Raw genomic sequence first — 17,990 nt, forward strand, 5'->3', positions numbered from 1 at the left:
TCCTCTTGGGTCTCAGCGTGGCAATCCTCCTTTCCTCTGAATTCCTGCTTTGCTTGGTGGGGTAGTGCTAACCTCTGGGCTGGCCCTTCCCAACATCTCCCTCCCAAGCTAGAGCTCTTTAAAAAGAAATTCACACCCTGGAAAAAGTCCTGTTTTCCAGAGAGCAGGGAAATGTTAATTATGACCAGCACTTTACTGTCTCTTTTGAAAAACCTCCACCTTGGAGCACTTCAATAAAGGAACTAAATCCTAATTAATACAAGACAATGCTGTTCTGAATTTGTGTTTTCCTGTTCTCAGAGATTATAACCAGCAAGGGAGGATGAGGGAGAGAGAAAGAGGGAGGGAGCAGGAGGGGGAGAGAGAGGGAAGGAGGGAGGGAGGGAGAGAGAGAAAACCACCATTCAGTTGGGGGAAGGGACTCAGGGCTTCAAGGTCATAGTCAGGTCTAGGGGGATCCCTGGAAGGACAGCAGGTGAATGTGGGCGAGGCCAATAAAACCCACAGAACTGGGAGCTCCCCTTGTGGCTCAGTGGGTTAAGAACCTGACTAGGGTGTTTCCATCATGGATCAGTGGAAACGAATCTGACTACCATCCATGAGGATGCAGGTACAATCCTCGGCCTTGCTCAGTGGGTTAAGGATCCCGTGTTGCCGTGAGCTGTGGTGTAGGTCACAGACACCACATTGCTGTGGCTGTGGCATAGGCTGGCAGCTATAGCTCCGATTGGACCCCTGCCTGCGAACCTCCATATGTTGCAGGTGTGGCCCTCAAAAGACAAAACAAAACACCTGCAGAATTGAGTATTGCTTTCTAGACCTCTGATATCTGAACACATTCTACTCTTTGTGTTGTGAAAAAAGTTGATTTATGCAAAGAAAATAAGATGTGCTGCCACGTATCTATGTCTAGAGTACAAACCTGCAAAGTAAGGGCAGCCATCTTTCCATGGACCACGAACCAGCCAGTGTGTTGCCGGCTGGGGATGCTAATAGCTCTGTGGATAGAGTGGTGGTGGCAGAGGCTGGAAGATTCAGGGCTTCACGATCACATGGGCCCCATTTTCTTCTTAACTTGAGACCTTGACTCCATGTCAGCCAGCCTAACTGGGGCAGGCACTAGCATCTGGATGGCAGAGGGCTGGCGTGGGGGACCTTGGGGGAAGGGCACTCCTGGCTGGGTGCCCATGGCCTGACTGTCCTGGCCTCACCGGCCTGTGGATGTGGATAGGACAACTCATGTCACAGGTCTTGCAGCTCTGGTACCTCCGCTTTAAAGGGCCCTGTGGTCTCTTGCCAGCCTCCACCTGAGAGCCCGTTGTCCCAAGTGGCTCTAAACCATCCCCATAGCCACGGTCACCAGGTGCAGGTGGCTGTTCTCCTTCCGGCAGTCACTGACCTCTACCTAGGAAACCACTTGAGGTGCCTCCACGGACCGTGCCCAGTGGGGATGCCTGTGGGTCTCACGCTTTCTGGGTGGGACAGGATGCTACACAGAAGTGGAGAGAATGGCCCCTCCTATAACCACAAAACCTACTGTCTCCTAAGTCCTGAGCACCTACCAAGTGCCAACATCTCCTGGCAGTGAGGCTGCCCAGATAAGCAAACAGGGGACCTGTTCAGACACCTAGAGTCAGGGGAGTGGCTGGAGCACATGCTCAACCCATTCTCTGAACCCCAACTTCCATGATCCCCAGGGAACCGCCAGGCATGCCCTGAGTGAGCTCATCATTCCACATACCTGCAGGGGGCATTGCTGGGTTCCAGAGGGGGTCAGAGCCTGGACATTGGATCAGACAGACCTGGATCCCAACTCCCCCGAAGGCCAGCTGTGGGGCTTTAGCTAAGTCATGTTCTTCATGTGAGCCTCAGTTTCCTAATCTGTAAAATGGGGTAACTCCGGTACTCAGCTTGTAGGGTGACCGTGAGGATTCAAGGAGTTGAATTATAAGGCAGTTAAGACAGTGCCTGGCGTGATTACCCAGGGGAGCCTTGCTTTTCTCAGATGGAGATAAGGAGTGACAATGCACACAGCTGCTGTAAGACTTGAAGGAGCCCACATGGGGAGAGAAGGCCAAGGGTCCTGGTAAGGAGGGCAGGGCCTGGAGCTGGGCTGCCCGGGTTCACATCCTGACTCCAGTGGATGGCTGTGTGACCTCGGGTAAGATATAGAACCACTCTGAGCTAGTTTCCTCAACTATAAAATATGATGCCACTGGTACCTACATCCGGGAGGCTGTGAAGATTAAATGAGTGAATTTGGTACCGTAGCTGAAACCGTACCTGGTACAGGCTCAATGCATTTTAGCATCAGTTATAGGAAAGGCCCTGGTGGGTCCTTAGCATATAGGAGGCTTTTGGGAAGGGTGGATTCCTCCTGGTTCACATGTAGTAACTCACTTAATCCTCATAATGACCCTCTGAGGTCCATTGCACTAGCTTTCCTATGAGACATATGGGGAAACTGAGGCACACAGAGAGAGAAGTAACTTGCCCGAAGCCAAGGAGGTGGTAAGTGTCAGGGGCAGGGTTCGAATCTGGGCAGTCTGACTGTAATGTCCAGGGCCTCAAAGGCCACATCAGCTGGGGCGAGACTGAGAACCTGCATTTTTTTTTTTTTTTTTAAAGGCTGCGCTCATCACATATGGAGATTCCCAGGCTAGGGGTCAAATTGGAGCTGTAGTTGCTGGCCTACACTACAGCCACAGCAAAGCAGGAACTGAGCCACGTCTGTGACATACACCATAGCTCATAGCAACACCTGATCCTTAACCCAATGAGCGAGGCCAGGAATTAAACCCACAACCTCATTGTTACTAGTTGGATTTGTTTCCACTGTGCCACAGCAGGAACTCCAGAACCTGCATTTCTAAAACATATCCAGGCAATGCTGAGGCTGCTGGCCTGGGAACCCCACTTTGAGAGGCTCTGGTCTATAGGAGCAGCGTTTACTGAGCCCCCACCTTGTGACAGGCCTTGTTGTTGCTACAAGGACCATGTGGGATACTTGTCTCTCTACCTCAGTTTCCATCTCTGTAAAATGGGTGTGTTGTGAGGCTCTAGAAGTCAATACAATGCCTCTGTGAGGCACTCCAGAGCCGTAGGGAGCAGGTGCTTAGTGAAGCATGTTAGCTGGTGTCGCCAAGCACCCAGGCCAGCCCTGGAGCTCCCAGGTGTGTTATCCTAGAATCCGCATGGCTCTGATGGGACACAGAAGAGCAGAGAGCTGAACGAGGGAGCTCGGCTTTGGGCTGGTCCTGCAACTTTAGGTGAGGTGGGGGGAGGGGCAGGGAGTGCATTTTTGGCTCCAAGAAAATTCAGGGTTTGCAACCCACCCACTGGTTTCCTTCCCCATCTCCCTCCTCTGCTCCCCTGCTAGGACTGCCTGGGCTCCCTCCAAATAAACCACTGGTGCCCGCATCCTCGTCTCCTGCCTCTTTCTTTGCAAACTCAGCTTGGCATGGTGCAGAAACATTAACTGTCACCATGAGCCCACTAAGTTTCTCCTCGGTCAGGATCTCGACAGCCTGGCCTTTGTTTGTGTCTACCCCAATCCCATCTGCAGCACAAGCCCTTTCTTGGGTTTTCTGTGCAAAGCAGACATCCAGGGGTGGGCTTTTGGGGGGTCCCAGACTTCAGGGGAGGGATGCGTGCACAATGACAGAGGACCACCCCCTGGGTTGACAGTCTCAACAGAGCACGATCTACCTTCTGTTTGGAGGTGATTCTGAGAACTGAACATGTTGATGGGTGTAACTAGTTAGGTCGTGTCTGGAATGCTTCATCTGTGTGACTTTTCACTCGTCTCTTGATATAGTTGTATTTTTGCCTTGCAAAGTGGCAAAGAGAGCCTTTCCAGCAGGTTCATGTCCCAGAGGTATCTCAGGAGGGTGTGTGACTGAGGCAGCAAGAATGAGGGATAGGAGTTCCCATTGTGGCACAACAGGATCGGCGACATCTTTGGAACACTGGGACACAGGTTCAATCCCAGGCCCTGCACAGTGGGTTAAAGATCCAGCGTTACCACAGCTTTTGCTTAGGTCTCCATTGTGGCTCAGATCTGAATGATGGAACAGGAACTCCATATGCCACGGAGTGGCCAAAAAAGAAAGAAAGAAGGAAAGAAAAAAGAACCAGGGACAGACCCCAGACAGGCGGCAGGTGATCTGGGACAGGTGCTGCCATCTAGTCGACTGGCTGTGTGGTCCTGGGTAAGTGGCTGGCAGTCTCTGGGTTTCAGTTTCCTGGAATGTCCACTCAGGAGGGTCTCAGCGATAGCCCAGTCCAACTTATTCTTCACACGTGAGGAGGATGAGGCCCTGGGAGGGGAAGCGACTTATGTGAGCGTCTGAGTGGAACAGAGTCTGCACCTCCTGGGGCCTCCCATAGCAAGAGGCTTTGGGGTCACAAGGGCAGGTCTGAATCCCAGCACCTGCTCACCAGCTGGTTGACCTTGGGCCAGTTACCTGACTTCTCTGTGCCTCAGTTTCTTCATCTCATGAAGCCTGTGCTCAGAAAAACAATTCCTCAAATGGATGGGCCTCCTTCCCTTTCCAGCGGTCACTGGAAGAACCAGTTTTGGCAGATTTATGTCCTGGTTCTTTGTAGCTGCGGTCCTGCCTCTGTTTCTGCTTCTCTGGTGAAACGGCTGCCTCGTTTCTAGGCCCAGACCAGGGCTAATGTATCTGCCTGTCTCTGAGTATCTTACGGATCATTGGGCAAATGAATTTTTAGTAATTGGTTATTTGATGAATTGGCTATTTACTAAATGGATTTTCAGCAAATTAACCCAGAAGCTCTACTCCTTGGGACTGCTCAAAAGATTAAATGAGATAATGTGTGAAACACATTTAACACCGGGCTGGCACGTAGTTGGTCCTCGCTAAACATTTCGCTTATCATTATTACCGATGCTGCTGTGGTGGTGGCGATGTTCAGGGGATGCTGGGCAGGTGAGCCTGGCCAGACCCTAAGCTTGGTGGACGGGGCCATGGGGCAGAAGGAGGGGCTCCAGTGGCAGATCGGAGCCTGGATGCCCCTGCATTGTTCAGTTACCACGGACAAAGAAATATCCCCTTTTGCTTAAGACGATTTAAGCGGTTGGCTTTTCTACCACTTGCAATTGAAACACCCCACGCTGCTCTGTCTTTGCTGGGAGGACCTCTGGGCCCAGCAGAGTTTTTCCTCCCACCTTATCCCATCACCCATCACAACCCTTTTGAGGCACCACCCCCGTTACAGAGATGAGAACATCAGGATGCTGAGGCCCAGGGAATCTTGATTCTCCCAAGATTCCAGATCAGGAGCTGGTCCAGCCTCTCTCCTGCACCAGCTCCCTTCCCTGCCAGCTCAGCGCTCGGGCTGAGTGGGTGCCAGAGGACTGAGACCAAGGGGCGCAGTCCAGTCACCTCTTAGGGCCACTCTTTGGATCTATCAGGAGAGAGTCAGAGCCCGTGAGTCTGGCCGATTAGATGAGGGTCGGGGGCAGGAATGTGACATAGAGTTTGAAATCTGAACGACAGAAAAGGCCAGATTTAGATACATAGAATTTTTAAAAAGTATAGTTAATTTTTTTCGCAAGCTGATGAGCTGCTAGAAATCCAGAAAAGGCCAGATTTAGATACATAGAATTTTTAAAAATTAGAGTTAATTTTTTTTTGCAAGCTGATGAGCTGCTAGAAATCTCGAAAAACCAGCCCATTACGTTAAAGGGTTGTGCTCGCTCTGCTTCTGGAAGATGTTAGCCACACATTTCCCCCGTGTCTGTGTCGCCCCCTCCAAAGGAAGTCCTGCCACCTTTCTCTCTCATTTCTTTCCTTCTTCCTGCATACTGCCCCCTCCAGGTGTAACCAACGAGGTTCAAGTTCAGGCTGAGAGCTGGGGCCACCCCACCCCCTCATGGGGTGCAGGGCCCCTCCTCTGGGGCCCTTACTTTCCCCACCTGTCAGGAGGCCAGTGGCTGAGCACCTGCTGGGGCAGATGCTGAAGAGCCCCTTCCTCTCCCACCTCACCATCTCCTACCGACAGGGGGCGGAGCGGGCCCCCGGGATCTGGGCTGGGACGTCCCCCCACCTGGGTGGTTAGGTCCACGTTAATAGCCAACCAAGGACCCAAGCATCTATGCCTCAGCTCGCCCCCTTCCTCCACAGTCTCTGGCAATGGGGATGGGGCGGGGGTGGGGGAGCGGGAAGGACTCCTGTTTCCTGTCCCCTGCTGTCCCCAGCACAGATGGCTCCAGGAGTGGGGACATTGCAAGATATTTAGAAAGAAGAAGGAAGCTGGGGCTAGATCCTCCATCTCCTACTCAAGTGAAAAGATGTTCTTAAAAAGTTTAGGCCACAACTGTCACCACAGATGGTACTGCCTGGGTGCTGCTGGGTGCCGGGCACTTTCCCCACACCCCCTGCAGTGCCCCACGCACCCTCCTTGCCATGAGTGGGAAGTGGCCCCTCAGGGAGGCCGAGAGCGGCAGAGCCAGAATCCAACGCAGGTCTGTGCCACCCGGCCCAGCTCTTCCCGTAGGGTGGGCAGTCTTGGAGCTTCCCTCTCTCCCTCATTCATTCCCTCCTTCCTTCAGCACACATGGCTGAGGACACACACGGCCCAGGCCCTTGGGAAGCATGGGGTCCAGCACAGACCCCAGAGCAGATACAGGGTGGGCATGGGGCCCAGAGGGGTGCAGAGTGGCTTCAGGGATGGTGGGAACTGATTGGGCTTACAGGGAGACATGAGGGTCAGGAGACTTGAGCTGGGTCAAAGCTGGGAGTGGGTGACACCAGTGGGGTGGGGGGGATGCAGCACAGGGACCTGAGGGAGGGAGAGGGCAAGAGGGCCTGAGGAGGAAAGGCTGACAGACCCCCTCCTCCCCCCCCTGCTCCACGCCCTCCCTCGGCAGCCCAGCTTTCTCTTTCCTGTCCACGTGGCCAGAGTCTGTTTCCCACGGCCACCAGCGGGTACTGGCCAGGGCCTCTCAGGCCACACCCAAACCTGCTTGGTCTGGCCTGGCTCGGGTGTCCCGCCCTGGTCCAATCAGCAGAGGCCAAGGGGCGTGGTGGTCCCATCCCTGGGGGCCCCAGAGGGAAGGAAGGAAGGAATAAATGAATGAATGCTAACAGGGAGCAGAAATCTCAAAAGAGAACAAAGTAACCACCCCTGGTTTTATATTTTTCTCAAGCAGTATTTCTAAATATAGGAGTTCCCTGGCGGCTCAGAGGGTTAAGGATCTGACATTGTCACTCTGTGGCTGGGGTCACTGCTGTGGCACGAGTTCGATCCTTGGCCTGGGAACTTGGGTATGCCATAAGTGCATTTGAAAAAATTTTTAGAAGTTCCATCGTGGCTCAGCAGTAGCAAACCCAAACTAGTATCCATGAGGATTTGGGGTTGATCCCTGGCCTCACACAGTGGGTTAAGCATCCAGCCTTGCTGTGAGCTACGGTGTAGGTTGCAGACGAGGTTCAGATCTGGCCTTGCGGGGGCTGTGGTGTAGGCTAGCAGCTACAGCTCCAATTTAATCCCTCGCCTGGGAACTTCCATATACCACAGGTACAGCCCTAAAAAGACAAAAAAAAAAAAAAAAAAATCAAAAACCTTCATTAATAAATGATGAAGGCATTCCTGTCGTGGCTCAGAGGAAATGAATTTGACTGGTATCCATGAGGATGCAGGGACCTCTGAGTCTCCTTCACTGCTCACCCCCAGTGCCCAGCACAGCGTCAAGCACAAAGGAGATGCCTAATGAATACCTGGTGAATAAATGAACAAATGTTACATCCTTTCCATTTATCCAAGTCAGGAGGCTTTTCATGCACCCCACACTCACCCAGGCCTCAGATTATGAACGCAGGTTTCAAAGTAAAGTGCTCCCTGTGTGGAGATGTTTCACGACTCACCCAGGGCTCCACCAGGCTCCACTGGGATGTGAACTGGGACCCAGGCTCCTAAAATGATCTGTATGGTATGCACAGTGTAGACGCTGAGTATAGACAGACCTGGTTCAAGCCCTGATTCTGCCTGTCCATGGATGAGTCTCCTGGGAGAATTGCTGAGCCTCAGTGGGTCTCAGTTTCCTTTGCTGTAAAATGGGAACAATGGTAATCCTACTCCAAGGGCAGCTGGGAGGTTTAAACGAGCAGTGACTATAGAGCCGGGGTCCTCAACCTTGGCCCTATCACCATTTGGCCCGGATAATTCCTCGTGGTTGGGGCTGTCCTGTGGGTTGTCTTATTACGGGGTGTGTAACGGTAGCATTCCCCACCTCCCCCAAGGTGTGATACCCAGAAGTGTCTTAGGATGTCCCCTAGGTGGGCACCACTGCAGTAGAGCTGTGAGCACAGCGCGGGGGCAGACAGCACGAAGGACTGGGATTTACAACCATCATTGTGATGGTATCCGAGGGACCGACCTCGCCTGTCCTGTCGCTGCTTCCTCCCTGGGGCCTGCGCTGGCCTGGCACACAGTAGGTGCTCAGTGTAGGCAGTTGGAGCACCTCAGCATCCAGTTGTCAGTGAGTGGGGGGCGGGGGGGGTCTCCTCTGCACAACTGCATGGGGCGTCCTTAAAACCCCTCCTGGGAAAAGGACGGTTGCAGAACCACGCAGGGCTCAAAGAAGGGAGAGTTTCCTGGACTCCTCAGCCCCTCTCTTTCTCTCTTCTTCTCACTGTCATTCTCCACTCTGGTGTCAGCTGGGCTGTGGCAGAGCTGGCAGCAAAATGACAGAGAGCCAGAGTCGCAGTGCCCTTTGCTCCCGTTTTTATCTGCCTGATTTCGTGCAGCCGGAGGCCTGGCTGCCACTCAGCTGGAGAAGTGTCCAAACTATATTAAATCATAGGGCACGAGTGAGCAGTAAGAGAACACTTGTCACCCACCTCTGGCCTGTTCCCCTAGGCTCCCCAGTGCGGGGGCTGGTGAGGGGGCTGTCTTGGCCTGTCGCATTGCCCCTGCCCTCTCCATAATCTCACCTGTGGAACTTGATGTTCCTGGAATGAGAGTTGGAGGAGGCTGGCTCTGCTGGTCCACAAGCTGTAGCAAGTGATGGCGGGCATGGCAGCCAGGGAGCCCCGGGCCAGGGCAGGGAAGTGTTGCAGAGCGCAGCAGAACCGATTCGGGGAAGGTAGCTGATGGCTGGAGTTGTTTTCCTCCTTTTCATTTTTTTAATTTATTTTTTAATTTTTTTTTAGGGCCGCACCCATGGCATATGGAGGTTCCCAGGCTAGGAGTGGAATTGGAGCTGTAGCTGCTGGCCTATACCACAGCCACTCAGGATCTGAGCTGCATCTGTGACCTACACAACAGCTCATGGCAACACAAGATCCTTAACCCACCAAGTGAGGCCAGGGATCGAATCTGCGTCCTCATGGATGCTGGTCAGATTCATTTCCATTGAGCCATGATGGGAATTCCTCCCCCTTTCCATTTTTATAAATATATTTTAACAGCTTTATTGAGGTATAATGACCTACAATAAATTTCCTCTTTTTTTTTTTTCTTTTTTGGTCTTTTTTTTTCTTTTTAGGGCCGCACCTGCGGCATATGGAGGTTCTCAGGCTAGGGGTCTAATAGGAGCTGTAGCTGCCAGCCTAGGCCACAGACACAGCAACATGGGATCTGAGCCACGTCTAAGATCTACACCACAGTTCACAGCAACGCCGGATCCTTAACCCACTGCATAGGCCGGGGATCAAACCCACATCCTCATGGATGCTAGCTGCTGAGCCATGACGGGAACTCCAACTTCCCTTTTTAAAGTGGGCAATTTGATGAGTCTGACAAAGGTACACCCATGAAAACATCCCCACAATCATGATGGTGAACAAATCCAAATCCTTAGCTTTTCTGACTCCGCCTTGGCCATCCCATTGTCCCACCCTCTCCTCTGCCTCCTCTGCTGATCTGCTTGCTGTCATTATAGGTTATATTTCATTTCTTTTACAATTTTAAATCGATGGGATCATATCGTATGTGTATTCAGCATAGCTATTTTGGGATTCATCTATGTTGGTATAAGTATCAGCAGTTTATACTGAATACTACTCCATGGCATGGATATACAACACTCTTTTTATTCCTTCACCCATGAGTGGACGTTTGAGTTGTTTCCAGTTCTTGGCTGTTACAAGTTGTAGTCCAAATACAACTGCCATGAACATTTGTGCACAAGCCTTTGCACGGATGTATGCTTTCTTTGGGACAAATATGAAAGAGTGGAATGATGGGATTGTATGGTAGGTATATGTTTAAGTTTTTAGGAAAAGAACATACAGTTTTCAAAGTGCATGGCCTCAGCATGTAAATTTCAGTTACTCCACATCCTCACCAACATTTGGCATGGTGAATCTTTTTTTTTTTTTTTTTTGGTCTTTTTTAAAAAAATCTTTTTAATTTTAGTCATTCCAGTGGGTGTGTAGTGACCCACTATGGTTTTAGTGTGTGTTTCTCTGATGTCTAATGACACTGAACATTTTTTCATTTGCTTGCTCACCATCTTTATCTGTCTTCCTTGGTAATGTTTTTGTTCAAATATTTGATCTTTTTTTTTTTAAATGGCCACACCTGTAGTATATGGAAATTCTCCTGGCCAGGGATGGAATCTCAGCCGAAGCTGTGGCAATGCCTGATCCTTAAACTCATTGAGCCAAGCTGGGGATTGAATGCATGCCTCCGCAGCAACCCAGGCCACTACAATTAGATTCTTAACCCACTGCACCACAGCAGGAACTCCATTTTTTTTTGTCATTTCTAAATTAAGTTTTTGCTTTTCTTTATTATTAATTTTTTAGAATTGTGACAATACTGGATCCTTAACCTATGTACCACAAGGGAACTCCAAAAGTTTTTAATTTTGATGAAGTCCAATTTCTGTTTCCTTCTCCGGATTGTGCTATGGATTTCTAGTCTATGAACTTTTTGCCTGGCTCTAGATCTCAAAGCTTTTATCCTATAATGTTTTCCAAAAATTTTATAGTTTTACATTTTCTATTCAAGTCCATAATCCAGAGTTGAGTTAGTTTTTATATAAGGTGTGAGGCTTAGGATAAAAAAACTTTAGTTCATTCTTTTTTGCATATGGATGTTTAATTTGCTGCAGCACCATTTGTTGAAAGGGCTTTTTCTTCCACTGTATTGCTTTTTCCACTGTCAAAAATCAGTTGGCATATTTCTGTGGATTTATGTCTGGGTTCTCTGCTATGTTCCATTGATCTATCTGCCTAACTTTCTGCCACTAACCTTGCCTTTATTTTAATTGGGTTATGTATTTTTTTTTAATTTTGAGTTTTGAGAGTTCATTTTATATGCTCTACACACAAATCCTTTGTTGAATATGTTGTCTGCAAAAATTTTCTCCCACTCTGTAGCTTGTCTCTGCATTGTCTTGATAGCTCGTTTTCCCAGAACAAAAAATTTTAATTTTGGTGACCTCCCTTGTCTCCCTCGTATCATATTTTCATTTTATAGATTATGCTTCTTCCTTTTTTTTAACGGCCACACTTGCAGCGTATGGAAGTTCCTGGGCCAGGGATTGAATCCAAGCTGCAGCTGTGACCTATGCCACAACATCAGCAACACCAGAGCCTTAACCCCCTGCACTGGGCTGGGGATCAAACCCGAGTCTCCAGGGCCACCCAAGTCACTGTACCACTGTGCCACTGCTTATGCTTTTGGTATCATTTGTAAAAACTCTTCATCTATATCTAGGTCATGGATATTTTATCCTAAATCTTTATGGTTTTATGTTTTCTATATTTATCTATGATATATATCTCTTTTGAGTTAATCTTGTATGAAGTGTGGCATTTATGTCAAGGTTCTTTTTTGGGGGAGGTGCCTATGGATGACCAATTTTTATAGCATAGTTGGTTGAAAATACATCCTTTCTCCACTGAAATACTTTTGTGTCTTTGTCAAATATCAAATGGTTGTATTTGTGTGTCTATTTCTGGACTGTCTGTTTTGTTCCTTTGATTTATATGTCTATCTCTTTACCAGTACCATATTGCTTTGATTACTGAAGCTTTATAGTAAGTCTCCTCCCCACTTTTTTAAATTGCTTGACTGCACCTGCAGTATGTGGAAGTTTCAGGGCAAGGGATCAAATTACAGTAAATATTAAAATTAAGGTGTGTGATTTCTCATACTTTGTTATTTCTTTTAAAAATTGTTTATTCCAGTTCCTTTGCCCTTTCAGACACATTTTAGAATCAACTTCTCTACAATCTTCTCATACAAGAAAATTTTGCTTGAATTTTGATTGGTATTGTGTTAAGTCAATAGATCATTTTGGGGGTATATAGACCTCTTTATTGACTTTGCTTATCCATGAACATAGTACGTCTTTTCATTTATTCATTTCAATGGCATTTTATGGTTTCCAGCATACAGACATCATATATGTTTTATTAGATTTATACCTGGTATTGCTTTTTTCTGGGGGCTGTTCCAAATGGCATTGTGTTTTCAAAGACATTTTTCACTGGATATAGAATGATAGATCTACTCCATGTGTGTGAATTATTTTTAAAGAAATTTAAATAAGGAAAATTTACATGTCTGGTACTCTTTATTGCTTTGTGTAGATCCATATTTTCATCTGGTGTCGTTTTCCTTCTGCCTGAAGGACTGTCTTTAATATTTCTTGTATTGAAGATCTTTGCATGTCAAAAAAATTTTATTTCACTATTTTGAAAGATATTTTTCACTGGTTATGGAATTATAGGTTCTGAGATTATTTTTTACATTTTTCTTTCTTTTGCTGCCCCTGTGGCATATGGAAGTTCCCAGGCTATGGGTCAAATTGGGGCTGCAGCTGCTGGCCTACAACCACAGCCATAGCAACTCGGGATCTGAGCTGTGTCTGCAACCTACACCACAGCTCATGGCAATGCCAGATCCTTAACCCACTGATTGAGGCCAGGGATAGAACATGCATCCTCACGGATACTAGGAGGTTTTGTTAACCACTGAGCCACAATGGCAACTCCCTATTTTTTGCTTTTAATACTTTAATAATGTGGCCTCACTGTCTTCTTGCTTTCATTGTTTCTGAAGAGATATCTGCTGTCATTATTATCTTTGTTCCATTGTACTTAGGGTTTCTTTTTTCTCTATTGGCTTTTAACATCTCTTTATCACCAGCTTTAGGAAACTTGAGTATGGCACGTTTTGTATAGTTTTCTTCTTGTTTCTTGTGTTGGGAATCTGTTGAGATTCTTAGATCTCTGTATTTAGAGATGGTATCAAATTTATAAAAAAATTCTGCCATTTTTTTCTTTAATTTTTTTTTTTCTCCCATTCCCTTTCTCTTTTTTCCTTTAGGAACTTGAATTACATGTGTATCATCCTGCTTGAAATTGTTCTACTGCTCATGAATGCTCTTTTCATTTCTGTGAAATTATTTTTTTTATCTGTGTGTTTCATTTTGGATAGTTTCTATTGCTATGCCTTCATGTTTATCAATTTTTTTCTTCTGCGATTTCTAGTCTATTAATCCCATCTGGTATATTTTTCATCAGACATTATAATTGTCATCTCTGGAATTTTGGTTTGATGCATTTTTTTTAATATTTTCCATGTCTCTACATAGCATTTTGAACATATGGAGTACTGTGATAATAACAGTTTTTATGTCCCTGTCTGCAAATTCTAACATCTCTTTTGGTTCAGGGTTGGTTTAATTGATTGATTTTCTCCTCATTACAGGTCACATATTCCTACTCTGTATGCCTGCTAAACTTTAATTGGATACCATTCTCAATTTGCCTTGTAGGAGGGTTGATATTTTTGTGTCCTTATAAATATGCTTGAGCTTTGTTCCGGGACCCACTTAAATTGACTGCAAACAGTTTGATCCTTTTGGGTCTTGCTTTGAAGCATTGCTAAGTGAGACCAGAGCATCATTTAGCCTAGGGATAATTTCTCCCACAGCTTATGCAAGATTCCTCTGAGTACTCTACCCAATGCTCCGTGAGTCAGGATGCGGGAATAGTGCTGTTCTCTGCCCAGTGTGAGCACTGGGCACTCTTCCCTCCAATCCTCTTGAATGGTTCTTCCCCAGCCTCAAGTACTCCCTTCACAGGCTGATTAGTGCTCAACTGAATACTCCAGGAGGACCCTCTGCAGATTCCCACTGTTTTCTTCCAAGCTCTCTGTTCTGTGAACTCTAGTTTTCTTGTCTTCCCTGGACTCACAGCTCTTCTCAATTTACCGTGTCCACTGGCTCCTCTTGGGTTCTCCATCCCTGTATCCTGAAACTCCCTCTAGTTCCCTGGAGCAACCAGACTCACCTCATTTGTTCCTGTTCTTCAGAGGTCACTGTCTCTCACTATCTGGCATTCAGTGTCTTGAAAACTGTCTTTTTAATTTTTTAAATGATTTTTATTTTTTTCATTATAGTTGGTTTACAGAGTTCTGTGGAGCATGATGGAAAACTGTCTTTTTTATAGATTTCGTTTGTTTGTTAGGTCAGTTATTTCCAGCAGGAAGGTAAGCCCAGGCCCTGTTCCTCCATCCTGGCTGGACATAAATGTCTGGCGTATGGGTTTTCCTATGGCCATAAAAGGGCAAGGCAGACAACTCTTCCTTTTCCAGGACTGAACAAGATAAACATCTCAAATCTCCATTCGTCTCTGGCCCAATACCTGGGTTTACCTTGTGAGAGTGAGCGCAACATGGAGAACTTGTACCAGCAAGGCTGTTCCCCCCGCCCCGTGGGCCCCCTCACTGAAAATGCTGTTCTTCATTAATATCCTATCTCCTCAGGTCTTAGATACCATGGATTTAAAGGTCCACCATCTTTACAATAGTTTCTACTGAAAGAGATATGAGCACTTACTTTTCAAATGTGAGACACACTCCGTTTATTAGAAATAGTAAACTATGGGAGTTCCCGTCATGGCTCAGTGGTTAATGACTTTAACTAGCATCCACCGGGCAAGTTGATCCCTGGCCTCCCTCAGTGGGTTAAGGATCCTGTGTTGCCGTGAGCTGTGGTGTCAGTCGCAGATGTGGCTCTGATCCTGTGCTGTGGTGGCTGTGGTGAAGGCCAGTGGCTACAGCTCCAATTCGACCCCTAGTCTGGGAACTGCCCTAAAAAAATAAAAGTGATGTTTTAATGTTCTGGTTTCTTTCCTTCAGATAAAATATGGGTTCTCTAAATCATAGTGGTTTTGGAGTTCCCTGGTGGCTTAGCAGGTTAAGGATCTGGCATTGTCAGTACCGTGGCTCAGGTCACTGTTCTGGTACAGATTTGATTCCTGGCTCAGGAACTTCCACATGCCACGGGTGTGGGCCAAAAATAAACAATTAAATAAAGCATAGAGTGTTTTTTTTTTTTCCAGTTCCAAATAACATGTTTGTTTTTAATTGTGAATCTTAAGAGACCTCAGCTTGCAGTGTGATGGGAGGAGCCTGGAATCACCTGGCCCCTTCCTATGTCCCCGGGCCACCCACCAAGGAAGATGGGGATCTCATGAGGCATGGAGTGTGCCCACACTTGGCTTGCAGGGGCAGGGGCAGCCCAAGAAAACTAAAAGAGCCCTGGCCTTGAGGGCATGGGGGCTGAGACACTGGCACTTCCTGTGAGCCAGGCCTTGTGCTGGGCCTTTACAAAGCCCAGGCTTCTACTTCATGTGATCACTCTGTGAGGTAGGCACCACCATCTCCCCTGCTCCACAGATGGGGGAACAGGTGCAATGTACTTGCCCAGGGTCACTGAGCTGCAAAGGACAGGGCAGGAGGTGGAGTCCCGGGCTGAGTGCCGCTCCTGCGGCAGAGGTGAAATTGGGCCTCAGCTAGTGACCATCCTGTGATCAGGCCACGGCTTCTCACCTGTAAATTAGAGAGAATGACACCTCCCCAGGGGTGGCTGGATAAGGAAGATAAGCAGAGGGTCCGTGGGTGCCCCCCAGGGCTTGGGGTTCCCATAAGGTCAGCCCCTGTTGGGCCTTCCATCCATCCTCTCAGGAGAAGTCTGTGTGGCTTTTGCCAGCCCCCAGAGAGGCTGGGCTAGTGGCCATACCCAGGCTTGGCAGGACAGGAAGCCAGTACCAAGGGCCCTCCCTCCCCTGAGACAGTGAAAATGCCTAACTCAGAGGTGGGCCATGCAGTGTGCTGAGAAGGGCACCTGGCATACAGTAGATGCTCAATTAATGTTGGCTACTGCTTGCCTTTTGCAGAAGGCTTTCAATATAAGCCCCACCAGAGATGTTGTGTGTTCTGTCTTGCTTTTGCCGGTGCCTAAAACAGAAGCTGGCAGGTCATAGATGCTCAGTTGAATATGGGCTGGATGAATACAAGCCTGGACGTCAGTGTGCTTGTGCTGAAGCTGGACATGGTGGGGCCTCAGCCAGCTGGCCGGCCGATCCAGCCCAGGACTGTGTCTGGTTCACCACTGTGTCTCCTGAGCCTACCTGGGAGCCTCACACCTGCTCTGGGCAGTGGTGGAAAATCCACTGCTGATTCCAGGGCTTAAAAACTGTGTTGAGCTGCTTCCTACTGAGGTGCTGGTCCCCTGCACACACCCCCATACTCACTGCTCTCTCTTTCTCTCGAGCATGCACACCTGACAGCCGGATGTTATACTAACAACTCTTCCTGAGTCCTTTGCGTCCCCCACAATTTTCTGGCCTTGAGGGTGGGCAGAATCAGTGGCCAGGCAGCCAGAGTGTCCCCTTCCACCAAAGTCCTCTCTCTGTGATGCCTGAGAACCTTATTGCCCATCCCTTAGAAAGCAGAAGGGGCTGCCCTGGGGGACTGGCCACCTTCCGGATTTCCAGGGCCTTTCTTGGGTGCAGTTCCGATAGGGGCAGGACAGAGCACAAGGGCTGGACTTCTTGGGGGGGGTGGGGGGGACATAAGGTGCTGGAAGGGAGGAGGGAGGCACCAGAGACCCAGCCCTCTGTCTCACATTGTGCGGAGTGTGGCTGCCCTCATTCGCCAGATCCCCTTGGGTGTAGGTTACCCAGGGTTCTGATGAGATCACAATCCCTTGGGGTGTCTCTGGGGTTTCTTGTCCTCTGCACTGGGTCCCATGGGATCCCTGTGGCTCTGAACTCCCCAAATTCCTTAGGAGCCACTGTGAGAAGCAGCTCATTTCTCCCCTGGAGAAGGAGGCTCAGAGAGGGGCAGCGACCTGTCCAAAGTTACACGGCATATGGGGGTAGGTTCAAGACGACAGCCTGGGTCTTCTGATGCCATCATGAGTGTGACCCTGATGCTGGTGGTCAGGACAGTCCAGCCCTGGGCTCTGGGTTCTGGGCAGTCTGTTGCCGGGACCTGGCATCAGCGCTGAGGGGGCCTTGGTGCCAAGCATCTGCTTTGGTCTCAAAGCTGGGTTATTTCTCCGTCTTAGCGATTCCAATTTCAGGAGCATTTTTTTTTTTTTTTGTCTGTGTTTTTATTCTCTCATTTTTCATTGTGCTTTCTCTCTGGGTAATCCGAGGCTTGCAGGCAGCTAAGTACGATGTGTACATTCCAATGAAATGCAATAAAACATAATTGAATGTATTTCTTTCATGTCTGAGCAGTGGATTAATCTCCCTGGCACATCCTATTTCCTCCCCATTCCCTCTGCTTTTCATCCGAGTAGTTCCTCCCCTCCCTAGAATCTCTGGGATCTGAATGGCCCTGTGGCCTCTCCTCATTGGAGGTACACAAATGACCCTGACATTGTTGCCTCAGCCTTCATGGTCGAGAGGTTATGTTTCTAGAGCAGTGGAGAGGGAACGGCCGGTGTTCATGTGGGCCTGAGAGGGCTGCCAACCCCAGGGGGAGAGGGGAGTCTCTGCCATGAGCATGGAGAGTGTCTGTGGGCAGGACTGCGGGTCTCCTGTGGACACACTTGTCACTCAGGCAGGAATCCCCCCCGGGGTGGACACACTCATTCCTGCACACACACTGGGAAAAGGCAGGTTCTTTCTTTGTTGATCTGGAACTGAGGCTGGATGTCTGTGATCCTGACTTTCAGCCAGAGCAGCCGTCATGGTCCCTGGTGAGTG

The sequence above is a fragment of the Sus scrofa genome, chromosome 6, assembly GCF_000003025.6.
Source record: "Sus scrofa isolate TJ Tabasco breed Duroc chromosome 6, Sscrofa11.1, whole genome shotgun sequence".
NCBI lineage: Eukaryota > Metazoa > Chordata > Mammalia > Artiodactyla > Suidae > Sus > Sus scrofa.